Source organism: Bombus pascuorum, chromosome 13 (assembly GCF_905332965.1).
Source record: "Bombus pascuorum chromosome 13, iyBomPasc1.1, whole genome shotgun sequence".
In the NCBI taxonomy this organism is placed as follows: Eukaryota; Metazoa; Arthropoda; class Insecta; order Hymenoptera; family Apidae; genus Bombus; species Bombus pascuorum.
This window is the reverse complement of record NC_083500.1, coordinates 4,458,559-4,471,676: the sequence shown is the minus strand read 5'-3', so window position 1 is coordinate 4,471,676 and position 13,118 is coordinate 4,458,559. Positions and strand designations below refer to the sequence as shown.

Genomic DNA, 13,118 nt, shown 5'->3' with positions numbered 1-13,118 from the left:
CAATCCGTGATTCCACTCGGCCGATAAATTAATTTTCCGGCTTCGTTAGCGCCATAATGAGCTCGTCAACCGTAATTCTCCATCGAAGTCCCTCTGGACGAGAACCGCGTTTCGATAACAATAATCTGTGGCGATCCTATGTCTCTTTTTAGCCTCAAGATGATATCGAATCAGTGCATTAGAATTTTCTAGGAAGATTTTTAAAAAGACATTTCAATGATTAGCAATTTCTAGCTTATTTTTCAGAGTTGTATTTAACTTCTGACTTGAAATTTTTGTAAACTCGGTGCATACATGTTGCAAAATAGAAATTAAGTACTCGTCGATGCAATAATAAGTTTTCAAGAAACTAGCCACCATTATATTTTTATTAATTAAGGAGCAATGTGAAGTGTATAGTTTGATAGAGGAATTGATATTTATGTAGGAGAAAATTGGTTTTATACTACAACTGTGTTTGATTTTGATCATAACGTAATTAGCCATCGGTACATTTTAATCGATCAAGTAGTTTACCTTTTTCATATTTCTCAGCATACCAACAGTCCATAATGACACTACTGATTGGATGCATGCATAATTAATTTCTCAGAATCGAGATCTGCTATTATAATCAGCAGCATCGTGTACATAGCAAACAATGGAACGACGAAATACCGCGTCGACGCAAATTTCCATGAATTGTTGTTGCATAATTAATATTACGCTTATATTAAAATAGTTGTACAAATGTATTGCATTTCATGAATATCTTCTGTATCTCTTTTTTCCCCCTTATTTGTAGATTTCTGTAGAAAATATTTTCATATAATATCGAACAACGTTACGAAGAAAACGTTTAGCTTCCTCGATTGTTGGGTTGAAAAATCTATAATCATACTTTAAGAGTTAATAATGAAAAGGAAGTAAGGGGAAGTGTTGGGAAAAACGTAATATATTTCGGGGATTTATATCTTCTCCCGAAGAAGAATTTCTCTTGGGTAAAAGTTATTGCCTTAATGCCCACTCAAGTATACCGGTTCACGTATGTCGATTTATGTTGCTACCGATAATCTATAAAAATTTAATTACAAATACGATGGTAATTCCTAGAAAGGATTATTATATTACAGCATTATTTTTATACTGTGTTTACTCTATAGTTTTCTCATATTTCATATTTTATTGAATATTTTACTTTTTGTGGTGCTGTTGCGAGTAAAAGTTTACTCGTGTATAAAAAATGTAATAAAATATCTAAAAAATGCTTTGCCAATATATTCGAAAAGTAATTGCTGTTAAGTTATTGTATAAATTTTATATTATTACGTCGAAACAAGAAGAATACATCGTTAATGAGAAACGCAATATAATATTGTTGGTTAAGTTCTCGCAGACTTATGTTCATATTTTAGTTTTCACGCTTTCCAATTTTTCTTTTGCAACACGATCGATCGCTATTCGAGAGAAACTGAAATTCTATGTCTTCTGCCGGTTGAACATACATTTTTTCATTTATTAAACATCAATCTGTTCCGCTGGTGAATCTATCTCTGAACAACTTTTACTCCCATATTCCCTTCGTTCCATTCTAAAATTTTAGAACAGTCGGAACAATTTTCTGTTGTTTTATATTCCGACAATAATTCCCTCATTCAATTTTCTTTCTTCAACTTTAACTCATCTGTATTCGAGTTTCTTTCTTTAACACTAAAACACAACATTTATAATTTTCCTACGTACAAAGCTTTCATTTCTTGCAAATAATATCTTTGATCGTCGATTATTATCCAAAGATAGAAATCTGGACAAACCTAACTACATAAATTTCACACACATTCGTGTTGGAGAAATATCGATTAATGTTTACGAGTTGGGGTTAAATATGCAGGTAACATTGACCTTTCAAAGTCAGCAATTAACCGAAAGAGTGGAGTTCTCTTTCGTCGTCTCGCTCTTTTTAACAGTACACCTATCAATAAAACCACCCTCTGTCCTCTTGTAATGGGTATCCACGTCCTCCGGAAAAAGGGAAGGTCGAGCTGCTCTTTGACGCGCGAAAGTCTAGCCGATGGAGAGGAGGACAGGGGAACAGGGATAGAAAAAGGTATCTGAAGCTTCGGTCTGGGCCAAGTCGTCTGAGCAAAAGTTCGTGGGATGGAGATCAAAGGAACCATGTAATTTACTCACAGAGTCGTCTCCTATCAGTGCGATGACTGCCATGTTGGCACGCTCTCGCGTACACGTATCGCTGCTTCTATTATATTTGTAGGGGAAACGATTTGCAGATGTTCATTAGGCTTCGGTGAAACATACGACTGCCTGTTGTACCAGAGTGTGGAAAGATCGGAGTAGAGATGTTTGTTTAGTCGAGACTCTAATCTTAATCAACGCTATGGATCAATTTACAGGACATTAGTGATTGTAGCGAAAAAGCGTGGAGTTGTAATGTTAGTTTGGAAATCATAGTAATTAATGTCAGTACGTGTTTATCTACTTATTTGCGGCGTTGGAATTAACACGTTCGTCACCACGTCGCACATATCTATGTGACGGGTATACTTCCGTGGGGGCCCCGTCACCAAAGTATGGTGACGCTCTTCTTGTTCGAGTTAAGTAAATATACGATATTATATATAGGATATACAACATAAAAATATTAAAAACCTATTATACCATACTTTTTATTAATTTATATTCTGGAGAATATATTATATTATGTTCTATATCACATGGTATTCGTTAAAACATTCCAAACACATTTGGGGTGATTTTGGGCACTTCGAACAATAGTTGTAGACTCCTCACTTTCAAATATATTTTCACACTATTTACTGAACATTTTTAGGATGAAAAAATCACTGATGTACATCTCACAAGTATGCTTCCCCACTAAATGAAAGATCTGAGATATCTGCCATGAGATGCCTTGGAATACTCTAGCTGGAAGGCTTATCGCTTCCTCCATTTCAGAAATAAATAATCTTTTCTTTACAATGAATCGAAGGGGATAAACAATGCATTCCTGCTTGTCGCTCTATTTATGTTCTGCGTATCGGCGGTCGCATTTGGACCTCGTAGGAAACTTAGCAGAATCACGCTGGGCGACGAACGTGTTAAGGAGTGCACGAAACGATAAATAAAAGAAGAGAAGTAAGAGAAGTAAGAATTCCTTTTCATTCAGAACTTTCCAGTGGTCCTTTAAGTTCTAGATATTAAGACAGATAGTAGATGATACACCAGCTGTATTTTCAAAAGAAGAATCCCGGACAAAGATTCTTGAGAAATTTTATTTCGAACGTAAATACATCCCTTTAACGAGCAGTGTGAGAGAGTGGCCACAGTAGTTAACGTGAAAATGTAAAAAAATTTCGAAACAACGCGTGACATGTTAATAACTCGTGGTATATAAAGTCGCAACGTGTACGAGATAAAACGCGCATGCTTAAAAGTGACCTATACAGTGGTAGTTTTACCGAGGAAAAGGGCGGTCATAAACAGAATATGTTCACGAGACACGTGTGCAGGTTCGACCGACTCCGAGTTTCTACTTCTGACACTCGTACAAATGCCAGGCGAGGGAGCAAGCGTTTATACGCGCGACAAGAGATCGTTTTCGTTGTGCTGAAGGTTGCTCGTGGAGAGCGTGGACGACGACGTAAAAATTGCCAGAGGCGATGCGGCACGTATACGTCGTCGTGAAAACTTCCAGATGATTCCATTTTCCCATGGGATGCTTACGGAACAACAGAGAGCAACGTGGGTCAGTGGAGACCTGCAGTCACATCTTGGCTACTATGACGCGAGCAGAAAGGAAATAGAGAAGCGGAGAGGAAGAAGGAAATGAAGAGAGACGCCACAATGACCATGGTTGTGTGTAGCGCTGTAACTTGTCGGCATTAAGCCAATTAAGATGACGTATGGCTGCAAAACTTTCGCTCTACGAACCGCCACCAAGGACAATTAATTTCGCCTGCTCGTTCTTACCACCTTATAGCTAGTGATGGGATTAAGCTCGATACATATTCATGAAATCGAGTTAATTCCAATACCAAAGTTTAGTTTCGTTTTCATTGTTACTTACAACTTGTGTTCCATTTTCTGTATTTATTGTACAAGCATTTGAGTTAAACGAGATAGTTTCGAACGAGTACTGGTAACTACTTTGTCATTCGAAAACATCGAATCTCGTAAAACTTAATACTTCATTCTTGAAAGATAAAAAAGTACGTGCATTTCTGTTTACTTGAAATTTTCCAGATGAATTCAAACTTACTTGTACTTAGTTGATCCCATCGCTACTTGTAGCTAACGCGACGCCATGCTGCTAGTTTTACTTTCTGGTAGCTGGAGTTGCAAACAGAGTCTCGTGTCTACACCCTCTATTTCTTCCTTCTTAACTGTTCCGCGTGACACACGATAATTTTTCACGTTTCCGTCGTGGCGAACGGGAAAATTGATTTCTGGAGTTTCTTGTTGGTTTGCTGGTCATCTGTACGATTTGTCACAGATAACGTCTGTCGTTAATTTGCCCCAGGGGCGGGTCGATTTGTAGCAGTTTCGACTTCAATTAAGAAGATCGGTGCCAGACCTGGCAATTTGTGGTAAGATTTTATAAACCAGTAGCCGATTCAAAATCCGAGACACGATTAACTCGGCGAGGGGAAAAAGTTCGGAAGAAAATTAACGAGATCGAAGCAAAAAGATTTTGTTAGCTTTCGCTAACTCAATTATTGTCCCTAACACGATTCGCGTTTTTTACGTTTGCTCGAAGAGATTGAATTATGAACCGCAATCAGCAGTTATATGCTCATAATGTTTGCTCTATTTGTTTCTTCGTCGCATGGGTTCGCTTTTCACTTTGGTTTGGCAGCGCTCCACCTCTTCCTAATTTACATGATCTCGTACATACAATGTTCTCCACCGATTTTCTTGTTGAAGATGTGAAATCTTTGGACCCTGTCCAAAGGAGTCGCCGGTGCAGGGAATGTTGATAAAATGATTAAATCATAATTTTATATATATCGTACTGTATATAAGAACTAGAATTCACTGCCGAACTATTTTTGTATAATATTTAATTAATAAGTATTTTGTTCCTAGATTCTAGATTTTTAAAATTAAAAGAATATTATTCTTTCAAATACTCCGTGATTTTCGATAGAATTTGAAAGGCCTGACCTCGACACGGTAAAATACGTAAGAATTAACACGTTCTTCGTGCACCAGTTCTGTTCGATCGCTCATCGACAAGAGTTTATCGCTCGTTTGTTATCACTTGTACTTTGATAATAGACAGAATGTTTCCAGTTGAATCACGGAGCCCTGAATTCGAATCGACAGCCGTGACGACGCGAAATTCTCGTTCTATTTCCTCAATTTGCGAGCTCTGGAGCATGCGATCCGCGTTAAAAGGGTCAATAGCGTCGACAGGTATCGGAGTCCTTTCTGAAAGGCTTCTCACATCCGATTAAAGCGGCCGTTGCGTCATTTCCGTCTGGCCACGTGCCGGATCGAAAGATCGAAGGGAGCGGCCGCGTTTCTCTCTTTCTCGATTTGATTCGTGTGGCATTCAACTCGTCTATCTACGCGTCATTTCCGGTTAGTTAACCTCATTGAAAAGCAGACCCGATGCTTCGGGCCGACTTCGATTCGAGATACGCGGCTGGAATGCGCTCCGGTTATATCATCGCGAAAGACATTTCCTGTTACTCGAGAAAACGGGAAACAGGTGGGTACATGTTAGCTTTAGCCAGCCAAGTTGTAGATGTGGAGATAGAGAGATGGTGACATGGTCGCTGGATGGAGTGGCTTTTCTATGAGTTGAATTTTAAAGCGAGAAAAGACGCCGTGTCTCGATAAATCGCGTCTATATTTATAATGTTCTCAAATTCAACGAGATGTCGTCAAATCTACTTAATGGTTGTTAAAATTTCATTTAAAACTTGAACGCGAAATAAAAATGTAGCGAAAGTTTAAGTGTCTCGAATGAAACTCTATGTAATTAACGGCGCGATTATTAAGAACTTTGGATCGGCCATTCTGAAGAAATATGACCGAATTAATTGAATCTTGCTCCATATTCTAACATCCTTAAACGATTAACGTGAATTTAAGTTTCCCAAGGAAGCGGACACCATAATGATGTACATTTAGTCGGAACGTTTTAACGAGAAAAAATATCACAGAGAGGAAATATTCAGCGCCAGACACGGTACTCGAGAGACTTTTTTTCAAATTTCCAAATGTTGAGTGCTCCGCGCTTCCGCTGAATCCGATAGGAGGCTCTTTAAAAATGTCACGTTGGAAATTACGATGTTCATATTTTTAAACGTTTCACATACGATTTTTGCATATTTTATATGTTCCAGGAGAAATTTTATGTTGGCAAATTATCAAAAAGAAGCTTAAAATTATCCGTACATTTAAAAGCAACAAATACATCAAAGTTTAATTTGGTTTTTCAATAATAATGTACGGATGTTTAAAAAATTTTATATGTGTGTTTAAAAGATTTTATATTTGATTCAAAGTTGAATTGAACTTAATGGTCGTAAAGTTTAATAATGTTTTAAAGCGGCGAACGTATAAAATTCATATCGACACGTATTCTTCTCGTGAAATTATTTCACAATTCCCATGGAACCAAGAAATCTTGTTACAAGAAGATTTTGAATCACAAACTTTCATAAATTGCTCGAAGAAAAATCGCCATCAGTCCTGTTACTGTTCATCTAAAGTCACTTTGTATGTAATAAGGGACTTCAGTTCCATGAAACTACTTTGAAACTTCACGCTTCTTACATTTTTACTCGGCGAGTGGCAAAACAGGTCGATGTTTCTTTTGAAAGAGTATCTTCGAGATGCATATAATGGAAACTGTTTAATAACGTGCATTTACCTTTGACGATGATAACTATGCAACGTTAAAATTGCTCATAAAAAACTTTTAAGCATCCTGTACCGCCTTACGAGGAATTTGTTTTATATTGCATTTTTAATAGAAGTTATTCAATCGCGCTAGCAGCGTAACGTAAATTTGTTACAAACATCAAAAAGGAAGTATCCGGTCTACGTTGAATTTTTTAATACAGCAAATATGGAAGAGCAATGAATTATTTCGAAAGACACGTTTTATAGGAATTTAATGGAAAGCTCGTGCAAAGGCGACGAGTTACTTTGCACTAAACATCTTGTAATTTTGATATTTCCAGATTTTACATTTACAGATTTGTACATTAGCAAGTACATTTTTAGATTTCTTTCAAATTTGATCGCTATGATCACAATAGCCTTATTATATTATAAGGGTCTTGTGTCTTATTATGCTAAGGAGATTTCAAAATTGATATAGCACATACGATATGAAGACGTGAACGTTTTCTATGGCAATGTTCAAATATAATCATATTTCTGTCTGAATAAAACTCGATATTGATTTTACAAGCATCTGCGTGCTACTAGTGATTACACAAACAAAAATCTGAGTTCGATGATTTGAGTATTAATCGTAGATATATTCTATGCAATCCTTTCAAATGAACAAGCGGTTGTATCGTACTTCAAATTAAGTGGTTCCATATTCGTAAATTCACCATAAACTCTTCGATACGTAAGCACGAAGATTCGAAAGTACAAAGAATGATAATCGTAATGGAATGTGTGTCGAGGTATTTTTGTTTCGTCAGGATGGCAGCTCTTAATCCACTTAGCGAGCCTTTTAATCGCAACGAGAGGGTAGTTTTTTGCGGCGATAACAATAGCCCGTCCGGATCCGTGCTATTAGCAAACGATGCACGCGACTATGCACGTTTAACCAGCGTAGCGCCATAACTGATCCGAATTAATATGGCTTTGGATGCAGAACGCCACAACAGAAACTGGCCACGGTAAGAATTTATGTTTCACAGCAATTAAGCTGGAACGAACGGCTTACGCAGGGCCGCGTGCTCGCTGGAAAACGTTCGCCGATTGATTCGCGGCTGGATGAACGTCTGTGTTCACCTGCGCCACGGATTTCAACGAGGCAATTGAATTTCATCAAACTTAGATTTGCCGCTGTATGTGCCGAGCTATTTGCCTTTTGTAACGAATTTACCATGTGACTTTCTTCCGCGATTGATCGATTTTCTTGTGCGAATATCTGGCAAATATTGATCGAACACAACTTAAAAAGAGTCGATTGTGATTTCACATTGATCGCGCAAAACTTTGGAGGAAAGTTTCTCGCTCTTGAATTCCGTTAAGACTCTATGGCGAGATCTTTCCGTAATCTACCTCTTTCCCGAGATTATTCCCGTAAATTGGACTTTATTCGGAAGCCGGAGAAATTCTGGTTAGTGGAATAAGTTCGAACGGTCAGTCGGGCCGTTTTCTTCTTCCTTTTTTGCTCTTTTATGCAGGAGAAAAAATTGGGAATTAAGCTTACGTAGATCGTGAGTTGGAATTTCTCGTTACTCATTTAAATCGTTGTTTAATTCTATGCAACACTTGTATGCTGTCGGAAATTCACGCACTAATAGGCTGTCGCAATGTACAGAAAACGCGTATAATGGAGCAAGCGTTTAATTAAGCGCCGCTCTGCGTTGAAAGGTCTTTAGTTATGCGGATGTATGTACGTGTCGGGCATTTTTGTCGATTGTATTTCGTTTGTCCTCGAAATTTGCTGTTTCACGATGAAGCTACAATAGAGTAAATAAAATTAATTAATTGTTAGCAAAAGTAACACTTTGTTATAGAATCCGAAACACCGTATGTCTCCACACGACTATCACGAAGACGAGGAAGTTAAATTCCTTCGAACACCAAGAGAAATATTTCTTGAAGGAATGTTTCTCGAAGGTATTCGTAACGGTATATAGATATTAAAAAAAATTAAAAAAAAAAAATAAATATTAATATATTCGTGCATTCGTGCACTTGTAACTGCCGATCTGGAAATGTTGCAGCAGGAGAAAAAGACCGATTATCCAAAGCTTGGTTCCTGGCTGTCCTAATGTTACCGACATGGATCGCTACTCACCGCGAATCTAAGAGGAAAATTTCCTACTTTCTCTCTTTCTTCTCCGTTGCTAGGATTTTCTCGGTTCCTCTTTCGACGATTCGTTCATCCTTTACCCTCTTGGCCATAGACTCTAGCCGCTTCTTTCATAGCTACGAGAAGGACGAGGGAAACTTTTGTTCCCCTACCAAGTCGACTTTCATTCGTGTTCTTTTTCTTTACTCACCTTCTCGCCTTTTCGCGCGCCACTTTTTATCCTTGCCTGCTGGCAAATTCAGCTTTACGAGCGTGAATCCGTGAAAGTTCCACACGTCGCATGACGAGAATGTGAAAGATGTAAGGAAGCAGATGGAAAGAACGAGTATTCATGGTGTGATCGCACTTCTTGATCAATTGATGTTTATGTTAAGGTACGTCTCGTAAAAATAAGTCTTTTATAAGTACGACTATCGTGTACTGCATGGATCGTAGTGATACTATTCTAAATTTCTACGGTACAATTTGAAATCGAAATAGAAAATTTTCGTTGACGATTTAGGAGATTTTACATGTGGAAGCTGCGACACCATGGTTGTAATATTTGAAAAGCAGTTTTCTTTCTTTCTTTTTCCTTTTTGTTTCTTTCTAATTTTCCTCTTTTATTCTTTTTTGCCTTATTTTCGGAATCTTATTTATGGAACTTTACAAATTCTGCGAATAAAGCGACGAATTATTGCGTCGGCGCCACACACCAGCCGGATAAAACTAACGAGTCCTCCAACGTGGAAGAAGCTGGATACTCGTTTTCTTTCTGACCATGGAACGTTCAGTACACAAACTTTTCCATTTTCCCGGTAGATCCTCGTTTCGTGCTCTGGCTGTTCCCCGGGTTTTTCACCGACGAAAATCGCATGGAATCTGCATTACATATTCCGGAAGTTTGTATGCGGTCCACGGGTTGTAGGTCAGCCATGTCCAGTACGGAATCAGGAATGTACACAAAGTAAAAGCTGACAGAGTACTGCAGACAGTAGAGGCAAACAGAACTGCGGTTAACCCTCGCTAAATACCTATATGTCATGCCAGATCATAGATGATGGACTACTAACTACGTCGCTGCTATCTAGTAGTAAGACGATGTCTCCGGTCGGACGACACCGATGCATCGAACAGTGATTGCCTATTGACAGTGGCACACATCGCAAATATAAATACACACAAGCTGGAACTGTAATCGGTTGACATATTCGACGCGTTTCCGATGCACCTCGTATAATACGCACGTATTACTTCACCGGTGAACAAAACATTTTCTGTCGGTACACTGACCGAGTTTGGAAATGTTTCTCCTTTGAAAACACGTTTTCATGGCGAAACACGTTTTCAGAGTTATGAATAAATTTCGCCTTCGAGCCGCGGTTTCGCATAGTTGCCGCAAAATATTATCGCATAGGAAGATGACGATGCATTATGAATGGCTTGAAAAAATATTTACGAGATGCGTCTTGTGGGAGATGGATTCGAGAAGTTGAGCAAACTTCTTCGCTTTTAAATTTGTTTTTGATTCTTTGATTGGTATTCTCCCGACATTTTATGCAATTGATAATTTAAATGAGTTGTTAAAGTCTTAAACGAAGTTTCATATAATCTGAATCACGGTCGAGTGATAGAAGACGTTTGCAATTTTGTAAGCATAATTCTACTCTGCCAAGAACTTCAATTTTCATTATTATTTTCTACAAAATTTCTAACACTATATCGAAAATCGAAGTTAAAATTTTAGTAAGCTTAGAGTACCGTGAAAATAATTAAAAGTGACCGTTCGCAATAAATCAACGTAAGCATGCCCAACAAAAGAACATTCGAAAGCTTACGATGATTCTGGCAGACACGTACTTCCTGGTGTAACAACAGAAAGAAAGAAAAGTATAAAAGGCGCCGAATAACTCGCTACGGGATAAAATGCACGACCAGGTAGAAACTGGAAGGGGATACGTCGTAAATTGAGGCGTTATCGAAGCTTCGAAACCCTTTAGCAACTAGATACACAGCGTCCGACACTGAACAAAGTTGGAAAGAAGATAGAACTATAGAGAGAAACGTAGACAGATCATAACCGAGGAAGAAACCGAGAGAGGTACGGAAAGGAGAATCATGTTCGTACCGTTTCCCATCGGTGGAAAATTCAACTCGTGTCCGAGTATTCGAGTTTCTGGTATAAATTAGGAAAAAAGTGGAAATACGTGGAAACTTGGGGAATCAACTTCATTTTACGCTCTTATTCTACCCTTTTACACTTTTCCAATCACTTGGAGCAGATGTTGAACGTCGATTTTTTGTTCTTTCTCTCTGCTCCTTTTATTGTGGTGGAACAGTGAAAACGGTGTTTTCGAAGTTTCTTTCTCGAACGTTTTCGAGAAATTGGTCATCGACTTTTGTACCCTTTTCGCGCTTACAAGTGTACCAAAAGAGGTGAAAAATAGACGTTAGAGAGACAGCTCGTCCCTCTTTCGTAACGACACTTTGAAACTTACGTACATGGACACGAGAGTTACGTACATCGACGTTTTCACCGGAAGAAAACTTCCCGCGTGGGCGGGGGTGGTGCTAGTCGTAGTGGAATGATGTCTAAATGCGAGACCGCTTAGCATTTCTTTCATAGATTATTTTCACTCGAGAGGTTTCTGCATGGACAAGAGAAAATCTCTCCTGACTTTGACTGTGAATGTGAAACAGACTCAGTGTGTGTGCTTGAATTTTTCTCTCCTTCTCCTTTATGTTAAATCAAAAAACGAGAAACGTCGTTAGGAAAAACACGTAAACACATTCGTATATTATTCGTAGATTTAGCGACTTGTTTCTAACACTCGACCGATCTGCCGAAGTTGAAATCCATCGCGATTCGACCAGTTGGAAATATAGAAATTGATAGATCCAATGTCAACTTCGGCAATCAATTGATTTAGTTGGACAAACGATGGATCAATCAATTTGACGTGATACTAATTTCCATTTGAATAGTGCGTTTAATCGTTATGATAGAGAAGTTTCGTAATCACAGCATCACGGCACACGATCCGCAAAATCTCGTGCATTTGCCTGAGAGGCAGACCTCGTAGGCTGAATTATGCCAACAAATTTCACTGGTCCGCCTTGGCAATCGATCTTCTCAGTCCCCTATAGGAATGCGAGCACTCACGGAGCTCGCAACTACAACGACGTATTGTGCCAACGATAAATCGAGCGTCGACGAGCCTTCGAGACTTATGGAGGAGGCCATGGATTAACTGGCAATGCTAGAAAATGCCAAGACTCGTATTCACTCATCTGGCCGAAAGGTTTCTTTGCGATGCATTACCATAAAGTTCAGCGAGCCACGCTATTGAGAAGTACCTCTGTAAACATTTTCATCGTTTCTCTGCACAACATCGATACGTTACATTTCCAAGAACTTCTTCCAACCGTGCTGATTGTACTCTTTCATTTCTTCGTTTCGTTTCTTTCGCTCTGCCTTCGCCGTAAACGTATCTTTACAGACGTATATCCTTCCACCTGGAAGAATGTTGACTCAATTTTAAGAGGCTTCTATGAAATAGCTGTCGTCACTCTTTATTCTGATTCCACGGTTCGAACTGATTTCATTAAAATTACTCACTTGGCTAGTTTTCTTCTTCGAATCGGATTAAGATGTTATTGGCAATTGGTAGGTAGAAAAAATTCTTGTGTTTTATATATATATATATAAAACTACAAACACAAGAATTTTATATATATATATTGTCATTTTAATCACATTGTTTTCCTCGTAATATGGAACTCTACTACAAATAGTATTAGCCGGACCTTTTTCAATTCCTCTTGTTATTTCGAGTATAAGCTTGTTTGTCGAGATTTCTTTTTCTCTCGTTACGTGGTCTTGAAATATAATAGACTGTCCTCTTCGGATATCGAGCAATAACGTCAAGTGGACCAACTATTTTAGTTTTCATGTTATATAAAATAAATATAACTTGGTAATTGTATATTCGATTTTGAAATAAGTACATGCCAAAAAAAAAAAAAAAAATAAACAGATTTATTATTTCAGTTTATATAAAGTTTCACAAAAATGAATGAAATATTCATGTTTCGAGGCTTTGGTTAATAGTTATAAATATAT

The 13,118-nt window shown here is 38.1% G+C and overlaps 1 protein-coding gene across 1 annotated transcript in view; it reads left to right on the top strand.

The window, feature by feature from the left end:
* The window catches only part of LOC132913755 (uncharacterized), a 161,333-nt gene that overhangs the window by 23,608 nt on the left and 124,607 nt on the right, over positions 1-13,118 (top strand). The window lies entirely within an intron of this gene.